The sequence below is a fragment of the Trachurus trachurus genome (assembly GCF_905171665.1).
Source record: "Trachurus trachurus genome assembly, chromosome: 15".
Taxonomy (NCBI): domain Eukaryota; kingdom Metazoa; phylum Chordata; class Actinopteri; order Carangiformes; family Carangidae; genus Trachurus; species Trachurus trachurus.
Genome location: NC_139906.1, coordinates 11,922,042 through 11,934,528, shown reverse-complemented (window position 1 = coordinate 11,934,528; position 12,487 = coordinate 11,922,042). Strand labels below are relative to the sequence as shown.

Genomic DNA, 12,487 nt, shown 5'->3' with positions numbered 1-12,487 from the left:
GAGCCTCTGCAGTAGAGAGCAGATCACAGGAACGAGAGGGTTGGTACTGAAGTTGTATTATAATGTGTAGATGAGAGATTCAGTGGGGGGACATCCTTTAATCCTTGTCCTCAGACAAAAACGAGACGGCTGATTAAAGCAGAAATGCTTGTTAAAGGTAATAATCAAATGAAAACAGCAGATGAATCAGAGAGCTGCAGGAGTCAGTGAGGTACTGAAATAACAAAGACCAGAGGTGGCGACTGAGTGGGAGGAATCTGTGACAAATAAAAATCAAGAATATTTTTTGCTGGATACAGAGGGTTAGATGTGAAATGACGCCTCCCATGAGTCTAAACCAAATACAGTCCCACACACCCCACACTCTTTCATGTAGACACGCTGGAAATCTGTAAACCAGTACAGATTAAGACCGTAGACACATGCTTGTAGTGTCTGTGTTGGGTTTTATAACGTCCCTACATTTTTATTTAGACATGTAATTTGGGCATAATCTGTTTCAGATCCTCTTAAGGTAGGTCAGAATGCCTGCTGGGACAAAACACCAAATATCTTTTCAAGATGGAAATGCCATCTTTGACATTATTAATACTGTAGCTCTGACAGTGAAGAGATGAGTCCTGCCTAAGTGGTGATAAATATTTAATAACGATACAAATATGAAGACTTGAGATTGCAGTGATTTGTACCAAAAGGTATTTGTTATTTTGCCATTCAGGTTATCTGACAGCTGATCAATAACCTGAAATGATGACTCATTCAAGCCAAATGGCAAAACGGATTCATGTATGTATTCACAGATGAATACTGTTATGTGTCTTGTAATGGTAAAATGCTGTCAATGTGCTATTTCTGTCAATATCCGAGTTGCTTTTAAGGTGCTTTTGAAACATTCAAGAGCAGGACACAGATAGTGATCCTAATTTCACACTGTTCGGTTTAACAAACAGACTGAAAGCAACTGTGCATCGAATCAGGGCATTTTCACAAGATACGACATACATATTTAAACCAGTATCCCTTTGTGAGTTGGAAACCGCAGCTTCTATTTGTCTCAAGTTTCTCAGAGTACAAACTCACATTCATAATTTGTTGACCATATTGTTGGACCTGTTTGCATCCTCTCTTTGGTTTCAAAACGCAAGAGACACACATGGTCAATTAGCATGAATGAGAAAGTGTTGTGAATCCAAATCCAAAAGTTGAAGAACATTATATTCACATTTATTTTTAAACTCCATCTCTGATATGAGCTACACAATCATCTCAAACAGGAATAACGTCTGCAGGCTAATTCTGCATGTAACATGAGACGGGGCTTTAAAATTCAAGCCACTATTTCTCACACAGCGCGGCTTTAATAATTTCAGCGTAAACAACCGAGCATATTGTACAAAATAGCAATTAAGTGTTCTGCTGCATTGAATGTTGCTGAATTTCATAATGCCTAATTATATAATCTACTTCAATGTCAATGCAGAATTGAGCACAGAGCAACAGCACCGCAGTCTGAGAGCATATTACATCATCCAAAAAAAAAAAAAAAACCTCAATATTGAGCATCATAAGAAGCACAGGGAACATATACAGGTAAGACACCGTGAAGTTAAATCCAACATGATACCGGAGGATGTGTGAAGGGGGAGGTGAAGAAAAAGGGAGAGCGGCCGTGGAGAGAAGGCATTCGAGATGAGGAGGTCTGAAAGGGAGGGGAGAGCAGGGAGAAAAGGAGGTGGATGAGAGGGAGAGAGGTTGGGAGGGGGTTCTGTGAATGGAGCCATACTGGAAAAAGCTTGTATATGCGCGTGTGTGTGTGTGTGTGAATGTGTGGCAGAGGGGGAGGACTATTAATGTGACAAATGGCGATTTCATCTGCTGACTGCATGCACAGGACTACATTAAGGCACTGTAAATCATGAGTACAGAGGCAACTAAATAACATACTGAGGAGGAGCCCGGAAAGTGGGAATGTCAGACAGTCGAGGCGGAGGGAGATGCACTGTAGTTGTTCTAGTTGAAGTAGAACAAGAAAGAGAGTGCAGAACAAGAGGCGATGAGGGAAAGAGCGCAAGGGAAGTAGAGGGATTATTTGTAGCTTTTTGCATGAATGCTCAGGAGAGTTGACTGCAGAGAAGGAGTGTTGCTGTTAGTATGTTGGGGAGGGGGCAATGTGTGCAGTAGGGCACTCAGTGCTGCTGCGTGACATGCTAATACTCTACTCAGTAGGATACTGTTTGATTGACAGTAATACAAATCTGGAGCATGTTTTAACACTAATACAATATCCAAATGTGTCAGACAGCAAAAAATAAATAAATAAATAAAAATAACCAAACAAAAAACAAAAAACACTACACTCTGCTGTGAAAAGTGGAAAAAAGAGCAGTCTTCTTTCCTGTTAACACGTTTTCTTATAGGCAACCCACTCACTATAAACTTTACAGGGCTGTGTGTATGTGCTGTGATTGCAGTATGGATCAATGTTAAATAATTTATTTATCCCTTAGGGGAAATTCAAGTGGCAAGCAGCTAATTAATGGTAACAATAATAGTTAGCAAACAATAATTGTTTAATAGTCAGGGTCATGTTGCGCCGCTGCCTACTGAATTATTTCAGTAGACAATTATTCTATAGACAGAAAATGATTCAGCAACAAGTCTGATAATCAATTGATAATATAGACCCCTAAGAAGTTTATTTTTTCTCCATATGATACATAGACCCTATAGTCTTTGTCCCTCAGCCACTTTTACTGTACTGTGGCTAAAGTGCGACTGCAGCCATTTTGGCTTCCTAATGGACACCCCGTGCCCATTATATAGCAGACAGCCCACTGACAGGCGGGAGGAGGGCTCCGCAGTCATTGGCAAGGATGATAATGGTGTAATAATGACTCTTAAATGTTCCCACTGAAGTGGACAGTGGTCATCAGTCATGTCCTGCTAGCAATCTGACATCTAATGTCAGCATGTAACAGCAGTCTTATACATACACCTTAAAGGAACAGCTCTCTTTGCCAGGAAGACGCATCTTAAACCCAATGATTTATTATGCCTCTTATTTGTTTGGAGTAGCTAATATCAATAAATGTATAGGCTGTGTCTCTGAATACTGTAGATGGAAGGATTTTAAAAAAGAGCAGACGAGCCTACAGTAATTGAAAGCTGTAACAATAGGGAGATGCAAACAACAGCTGTTTTCTTTAGAAGAAAAGATTTGCTAATCCATCAAAACCCATTGTGGAGAAACCAACATTTTTCTCTCAGTAATGCTGCGCTTGATCGATGAATCCAGTAGTGGTGAATTAATTTTCAACCATGTCTAATCAACATTGTACTTCAAAACGCTGGTACAAACGCAATCACACTGAGATCATGCAATTTCATCCGTCAGCAAGCAGTGACCAAATCAGCAGAGGGGCTGGCAGATTGGAGGTAGTATTTTTCATGTTCCTGCACTCCTAATTGAAACAGTGTGAAATGACATCTGCCATGCAGATTAGGTCTGATCAACAAAAAGGACACTGTATTTCTCTGCACAAGTCCTCGCCTCATCAGACCAGTTCAGTTATGCGTGCACAGTGCAGGGGAAATTTTCATCAAGAAGATGTTACAAGTTCTTGCCACACAATCTGTTTTCCCATGAAAACAGGATGTCATCAGTGTCTTGCCCTCATTTTACCAATGTAATATGAAGGGATGAGATGAACCACCACACCACTGCTGTTGTGAATACTGCATAAATTGGGGCTGTCTCAGTGATTTCACAGTCTAAATGAGACAGTCTCATTTAGTTTGCTCTGACTCAGAGCACAATCCTAAAATTCAAAGAGGAGAGTCACCACTGGGATGAATTCTACAATGCCTTCAATGCCACTCTACCTTGCAGTGACAATGGTGTAACTGATCTAATTGAGACAGCTTGTAATATGTGATGCGGAATGAAATTTCTGTTTTTTTTGTGTTGTGTTAATCAGGTGCAGTCTGAATAGCAGACAAAAACAGCTATTTTTACTGTATTACCCGCATCATTTTTAGGATGAGTGCATATTTATGCAATCAAAATGTGAAATTATGAAATAACAAAGAAGCTAGACCATCATGCAAATATGACTTGATTTGATTTCAATATTTTACAGTGAAAAACTATTGCAAAGTGAATATCGGTTTTATGGTTGAAATGACCTTATAAGCTACCTGTCTCAATGCTAGATCATATTCAGATGCCAAAATTCAGTATGTGTTTCTAAACAGTATCATTAGGTACCAGAGATGTGATTCAGTATTATAACCCCATGAGCCTCTTTGTGTGAGCCAAAGAAAAGAAACAGTGAACAATAACAAGAACAAGTTCAGACAGCCTCTGCTTATTATGCAAACAAGGTGCTCACAATACATTAACAGGCCACGGTCATGTACCTACAAAACATAATGCTGACATTTAAATATGTATTTTCATGTAATTGTTTGTTACCTTGTTAAGAATTTAAACTACTGTACAGTTCCATAGACTGTATGGATGTATGTGTCTGTGTGCATGCATACACATGAATACAGTATCATCAGCAGTGGCCCCGGCTACCCAGTGTTCAGGTATCTTGATCTAAGTCACAACGAGATCAATAGAGCCAACTTTTAAATTAGTCATAGGTGCCTTTTAAGTATTCATCAGGGAGAACTGGCATGTAGTGCAGTTTTTTCTTGTGTTTTAGCTGGTAGAACATTCGTAAGAGCTTTAAATGATCCATATCACACTAAGTTAAGAGGAGACTGGATGTTGTGTCAGTTCCTCATTATGAATAGGTCCTTACACTTGCTCTTGGCAGCTTCCCATAATATTATAGCTCTTCACCACACACGGGTAGAAATGTGAGAGATCAGTATTATACGGTAGCTGGACTGCAGCTTAGTTCAACATTGAAGTGTGCAGCAACATTGTCCCTCAAGTTAAAATGAATCATCCTTCCATCTCTCTCATTCACACGCTCAATCTCGTCTTGTGCTCATCTTGGGTGAAGATAAGCATCCATGGCCCTTTTCCTTTGCCTGCACTCCTGCTGTCAGACGAAGATAAGGGTACAGTATATATACACGTCAATACTATTGATGCTAAGTCTGCCCGTGTCATCTGAACTGTGATGGAGTATTTTTCTACTATAAATTATAGGCCCACAATCCACAAAAGTGACAGGCAGAAATAAACTAAGTACAGTAGATACCATTTTTATAAAGGGAGTGGATACAATAACAACAGGATCTGTACAGTGCAGCACGACCCAATGCGTTAGCCCTGCAGTAAATATTACCTTTGTCAAGCCTGAATGTTCAATTTCTGTTTTGTCCCCGGGCATGGTCAGGAACACCTCACAATATAATGCAATTCAATACAACGGCAACCGAGAGTCTCAGAAATCTGCTGGACAGGTAACTCTCTTACACAGGCTCAACCAACATTTAAAAACGTCTCACCAAGTAAATTCATCCAGTTTGTTTGGATTGAAATAACATTAGAGTGGTGTCCTAGTGGCTAAAGGGTTAAGATGCTGACCATTTAGAGCAATTTATCTGTCAATGCCCTCAAGGCAATGCTACATCAATGCTATTGGCAGCAGGATGGGCCTTCTTTGGTATAGGAGCCGTCGGGGAAAGAGGTGGACACAGTTTTGACCAGGACAGAGGTCTGTCAGTCCATTTACTGTATAACATCACTATTTGGTGAGGGGAAAAAACATCCCAATTGTTGCATTGGGATGGCCTTCTCATACATAATGTACTGTAATAACAAATTCTCACTGTTTGTGTATAAAAGAACCAATTACAGACATTTATAATGTTATCTGACCTGCACTATGGGCAGACCGCCCTCAGAGGCTCTCACACGAACTGCCTGGTGCTTTGTGGGAAATCTAATGAACAATTGTACATAAGAGACATATGCTGTAAATGCTTTGTTGCTTGCAAAAGCAAATAAAGTGTCTTGTGTTTTTTTTTGTGCTCTTTTTGTCGGGGACTTTGTGTCACGCCTGCTGCTTTGTGTTCCTTGCCGCAGAAGCTGCAATCAATCAAAAAAACACAGAGTATATTGGACATCAAAATGGTTTGTGGATTGACAATGAGACTCAGTTTGTTCTGTCGTGCTTTCATGTCTCTTCGCCTGGGTCTCTATGTTAAATATACTTTTGTGAGCCGGTTCTTATTATTTCTGACATCGGAGCTGACAAATAAGATAGCTGCTGTGCCCTGTGAAATTTATGCTTGGGGATATATTTTGACTGCTGGTGCCCGAGGGACATGACAGAAAAAGGCCTAGAGTCTAAATCTCTGCAGCATGGAAGAAAAGCGTGACCTAATGAAAAACTGTTTACTCCTTGCACGTTCACTTCACAAAGTCAGGAAACAAAACGAGGAGGAGGAGAATGGTTCGACTGCGGAAACACGCCCAATGCACGGTTCTCAGAAAGTGCTGAGTCACTGACTGCTATTCTGACACTGAAACTGATGCCACCGGACAATGATATAAACAACAACACCAACATGTGATACAACTAGCTGCCATGTCTTGTGGCATCAGACTCCACTGCTGAACAATTGGGAGTGACTTAACCCTTTTTCCCTGAAGCGCTGAGCTTTTGGTGTGCTTCACAGAGCAGACGTGGGTTGGGAGCCTCAGCCTACAACATGAAAAATGGCGGTTTTACTTTTCTATGATTTCTATGACTTTATGTTTCCGTTCCAACAAGAAGACAGATATCACTCTGTAATTGCTTTTATATTTAGAAAAATCTCCACCGCTCCGTTTCTTTGTTATCTTTTCGCCCCCTCTTTCCTTTGATTGTGTTTGACTCTGTCACTTGTTCTCTCATCAATTTAGCACAACCACTGTTCCTTCCAGGGATAATATGGCCAGTCTAATGTGCATAAGATAGTCCTTTGCATACACATTGATGTCTCTGTGTGTGAGTGTATATTTGTTTTCTTTTTTTAAGGTGTTAAACTCTCTCAAAACCCACACGCAGTAGTGTCTGTTGGGACAAACGGTCATTGGCTGATTGTTGAACAAGGTGAGAATGATGTTGTGTTTTAATGTGGGAAACATGTCAAACCCAGAACGGTGTTTAGGTTTTGTGGTGATTGATTGTGATGGTGTTATTGAGAAAGAGTGTCTAGCATTATCAGAGGATAATCGTGACTCATTCACCACCGGGACAGGGGCAGGCTGGGTATGTGCTTGTATGCTGGAATTAGGAACCATCTCACGCTCTCTCCTGGTAATGTGTCATTTGCTCTGATATCATCTCTTTCTTCTGTCTGCCTTTGTCTGTATTCTTCCGATCTCTTTCTCTTTCTCCCCCGTCTACATATCTCACTCCGTCTTTTGCCACTCACTTGTCCTCTTCATCTCGCCCTGCACGTTCCTTATCAACCTGCCCTTGTCTTTCTGCCCTTGTCATCTGCATCTTGAGCAATACCTCAAACATGCAAGATAAATAATGAATTACCATAAGTTCAGTCAAGGATGCTCTCTGCCTTTGTGCTGCTTGTAGAATACAAGCATGCAACAGGATTAGATAGAATGGTTTACTAATCTTTAATAAGGTCTTGTTCGGTCCACAAGCAGAATTTTTAAAACCCCCAAATTCAACAGTGGCAATCGGCTGGCAGGTCTTCAGAGGACCAATAATAAAAAAGGGAAAACAAAACAACAGTTGCACAGAAGTTATCAAAGAGCAAGCATTTGCTTTTTCTATGAGAAAAAGAGCCAAAAGAAAATTGTAATGCATAGCCCATTTGAATTCCCAACTAGCCTGCCCATCTGCTTATTCTTTCATTTCTCTGACAGGACTAGCATGTGGTGCATGTGATAACACAGTAAAGAGGTAGTTGGGGGGCTCAGGAGTATAACCTCTAAGTGCCTGAGTGATTTATAGTCTTCCCCTGACATCTCACAGTTACAAGTTTTTAAATTCTTGGGGCAACCCCGAGATCACTTTATGGGTTGACTCACTTGCAAATGTTTCAGTAAAAACTCTGCACCATTAGTAGCGGCTACACTGAGCTGCAGCTTTGCTCATCCACAGCTAGACATGACTCATTGGTCCTGGGATGTCACAACGAGGCCACTGCTGCCAGAGTGGGGCCACAGCTGGTTGCTGGTTCAAAGTGAACAAGAGATACTACACTGCAGAGTGTTACAACACAAGGGAGATAGTTATAAATCTAGAATATAGCTGGTCCATGTACAGTATGCAGTATAGGTAAATGTTTCAGAAACTCTTCATCCCAAGAGGCTTTGAAAGGACAATGGAAAAAGTCCAACACTCACCTAACCATTTGGGTCACTTCATCACTCAGTCATTCATACAGTGGATGTAGCACAGGTCTGTGTTCATAGTAACCAGCCAACCAAAGACAAAGTTAGAATGTTTTTCTCCAGTTGGAAAGAGAAAAGTTGTAGAAAGAGGACACCAAGAGGAAAAGTGTCAAAGTGTCACAATCTAAAGTGACAAGGCTGCTCACTTTAACTAACCAAATCTCTCACAGCAAATAATCTCACATGTGACGAGTGTTTTTGCATCATTAACGCCCTGTTGACATGTTCGTTGACACATCCGCAATCTAAACAGTCGTCACTTCATTGTGGAAAAGCAGCTTTGGCTACTTGGAGAAGAGCTTACAGGAAGATAACATTTGTGATCTATTACATTACTAGAAATCAGACTGTAGCCTCCACTGTATACTGGCCAGAATACTGCAGACATTAACCAGCTCCACTGAGGCTCATGTTGGCACGCAGGATCACAGCCACCTGTTCCCACAGCTTGAACCAAAGCCGGACATGTGTTCATAGGCCAGCCGGATAGCAGATAGGTGTTCACCTACTTTGCAGAGTAATTCATCTAGATCCACCACTACCATTAACTGAGACCTGATTCATAATAAGGAACAGCCTTCTTCTTAAGTGTTAAATCAACTTGATGGGTTAAGCTTATTATGTTGCTGATTCATTCTGCTGTGTTGGGCAGTATATCAGTGCAATGTCAAGGCACAGAGCCTGTAATGTAGTAATGTAGCCTCTGGCACTGGCAATGAAGTGAGGAAGCTCATTTTAGGCCACCTGATAGTAAAACCGCATAAAAAGTACTGACAGGTGCTTCGGATAAAGCATCCAGATGTGACATGCAGACGTGCTCGGTTATTTCAGCCTCACAAAGGTTGGAGACAGAGAATTAGAGACAAGGGTTAGTAGGACACAAATTACTTCTTCGTAAAGGAATTGTTCCAGCCCTGCTACCAAACCAGAGTTTAGCCACTTTAATCTTGCTGCTTGCCAGCCAATGCAGTTGAGCTGCTCTGGTTTTCAATGATGAAAAATACTGTAATGCATTATATCATTGTCTGGTGCATAAGCAAGCTAAATCCTATAAGAGTGAGTGAATATTGGACTTGTGTTAGCATGTGGTGAGAGAGGACTGGAACGTCATGCCCATCTGTTGAGTTGGTGCCAAAATGTGAACCATTTATGCTGAAACAGTTTTACTTTCCTTTGATTAGAGTCAGACGGACATTGTTAAATCAAAGACAGTAAGCATTTTTGATTGATACTATTCAATTTCTGAGCAAGTATTCTCTCCACTGCAGGTGTCATAGTTAACAGACTGCACACCAGACTAACCCCACAGCATGTCGACATGTTGCCATTTCTGAATTAAGTCCAGTAAACAAACCGTCTGCTGTGGACTGACGAAGGCCTTGTCTATTTCATTTTGAGGTTTAATGCCAGTCCAATGCTGTGTTGCATGAGCAGTAGTATAGCTGTTCAGTATTTCTCTGCAACAATGAACTGGACTTTCCCCATGTGTCATTTCTCTTGTTAGACACTCTGGATCTTTCTGATTCACTTTAAACCCCATGTAATGGTATTGTTGTGGGTTATAGACACCAGCCTAACGAGTATCTGATAGGGTCAGAAGCAAACAAACATAAATCAAAATGAACACTCCTATCTCTAATGGTGGTGATGAAACAACATTATATTGTAATAATATGGTTAAGCACTATACAGTACACATAACTATATTGGCCAGTACAAAACAGTCTAACCGAAGGGTAAATTCTAAAAACCTCCTTAATTTCTCAAAAGTTAGTAATACCTTAAATGAAAAAGGATGGGCAGTTCTCATCCTGAAAATGTATAATCATATTTGAATAAATATTGAGTGTGATTGAGTGTCAGTCTCTGCAATTTCAAATCTGCTCAATTGATTGTTATCATTTAAATCTTTTTCTGGGTGAGTGTGGTTAACTCCGCAGGCAGAGACCATGTTTTAAAAGAGGTGCACATCAATGAAATTCCAATTACCACCAGTAAGGTCTTTAGATGAGGTAATGGTGTGGGTAAAAGTAAACAAACAGCAGTGAGGTGGATGGATGACTGTTTATTTAACCTGTTCTTCGCTCTAAGTAGTGTTTGTCTCTTAGGGGGGGTCATCTTATGTAAGTAATTTGGAATGATTTAAGTAAATTATGCCGTTTATTTATGCAGATGATGCTGAAGTTTTTTCCTCTCCATCTCTCTTGAGAGAATGATAATCTGTACTCGCTTACTATTATGTAATTTTTTTTTTTAATTCAGAGCACCAGGATCCTCCAGGTTTCAATAGCTTTTATGTGAAATTCATGTTTTGTTATTTTAAAAAAAATATTGATTTCTTTTTTTTTTTTAATGAGATGAACAACCAGCTTCTACCACACACTGCAATTATGACTGCCTGTCTTGAACTTGTCAATCATAACAATCATACTATTTTAAACATGAGATATATTCACAAGGTGAAGTACAAGTATTACCATGATAGACAGATTTGCATCAATTTGTTAAAAAACAAAAACACCAAACCTTTTGGAGATACAGTAAAATGCTGCAATGCTTGCACTGTCATCTTGTACACATTATATTAAGATTGAAAATGTATCACGCAGAACAATTCTAAAAGGAGATACTCCTCTCATTCGAAGAAGAGGAACTGCCTTTCCCAGGCGATCTGCTCTCCTCTTAATGTTAGCTGTGTCCTGTTGAAAAACAAATTAGCTCATTATCCTTGGAAGGCTGGGCACATAGGAGCAGCATGCGTGACGAGCCAAGCCTTTGGATGTGCCAAGCTGAAAATGTCAACATACTACCTTGAGAGTGCACATTAAACTCAGGCGGTAATGGCTGTCACAAGACAGATCCCCATTATCAAGTCCATTAAGGCGCCACACTCCTTCCCCAAAAAACAAAACAAAAAAAAGAAAAGAAAAGAAAAAAAACAAAACAAGTGGCAGGATTTTTAAAGTCCGTAATGAGCATCTGTAGATAAATGCCAAGGTGACACACTGAGCATCGGGCTGCCAACAGCACACATTCCTGAGTTCATTAACCATCTACTGCAGCAGACATGTGCCAAAACATGCTTCTGTTAATACATCTTTGTTTGCATTTGCGCAGGAGTGTGTATCTAAGGACTTGAATGATATATCACTCTATTTGCATAAAAACATAGGTTACATAAAATATGTTCCCTTCGCCACAACAGCTTCCAAGCATAATAAACAATTAGAGTACACTAGTGTCAAGACACCTCTTTCCCTCCTCCAGTTCATAATGCACTCATACAGTCACCGCCATCACTCATAGAGCAACATATCACCCTAAAAGTTATTTAAAGCTACAATATGACAGTTATGGAAATCAAGCTAGTGTTAGCATGTCACACCACTCCCCCCACTGGTCCCTGTCCTGCTCTGTTGCGCTCTTTACAACCTTATGCTAGTTTGTGAGTCAGCCTTAGTGATGTCTTCCAACACCTAAAACATAATAGAAAAAAATGATATAGCTACTCTAGTTTTAACTCTGTGTCCTGAAGCGAATCCGCATTCTTCGATCTTTGAAGTTTAGCTTCAAAGACAGAGGGTAAGAATACTGACTGACTTATAGATTGTTTATCTACCGACGTACAGTATATGATTGCCAAAGGGCACAATAAATGTCAGTTAATTTCATTGATACCATGACGAAACTGGAGGACAGCAGAACTACTCAAAATCAGCAATTGTTACCTTCAGACACCAGGTGTGCTTATTGTGTCAAGTCCAACATAGCAAATGACTAATCATTTCATTAAATTAGGATCCAATTTCCTAAATCTGAGCTCTTTTCTTTGCTCGTAGTTGTGTTATGTGCTCTAGTTTTTATTAATTTTCTTTTTTGGGAGATGAATAGTGAGCAGTGAAAGAGAAAACAAAATGCAGAAAGAGAGGTCCCTCGGGCATGAGAGAGAGCTGAGGCCTGTTGTGGGGGCTGACACTGACATATCCTCTACAGGTAAAAGCCTGCACACACTCTCACTTATTGCATTTTACCACTCTGGGCTGGATCGGCTTGCAAAACACAGATCTTCTATATTTGTCATCTTCAGCTTTACATGGGGATGTATACTGTCAAGGC

At 40.3% G+C, this 12,487-nt stretch overlaps 1 protein-coding gene across 1 annotated transcript in view; it reads right to left on the bottom strand.

Moving 5' to 3' along the window:
- The window catches only part of LOC310998606 (glutamate receptor ionotropic, delta-1-like), a gene marked incomplete at both ends in the record, with an annotated part of 223,310 nt that overhangs the window by 90,230 nt on the left and 120,593 nt on the right, over positions 1-12,487 (bottom strand). The window lies entirely within an intron of this gene.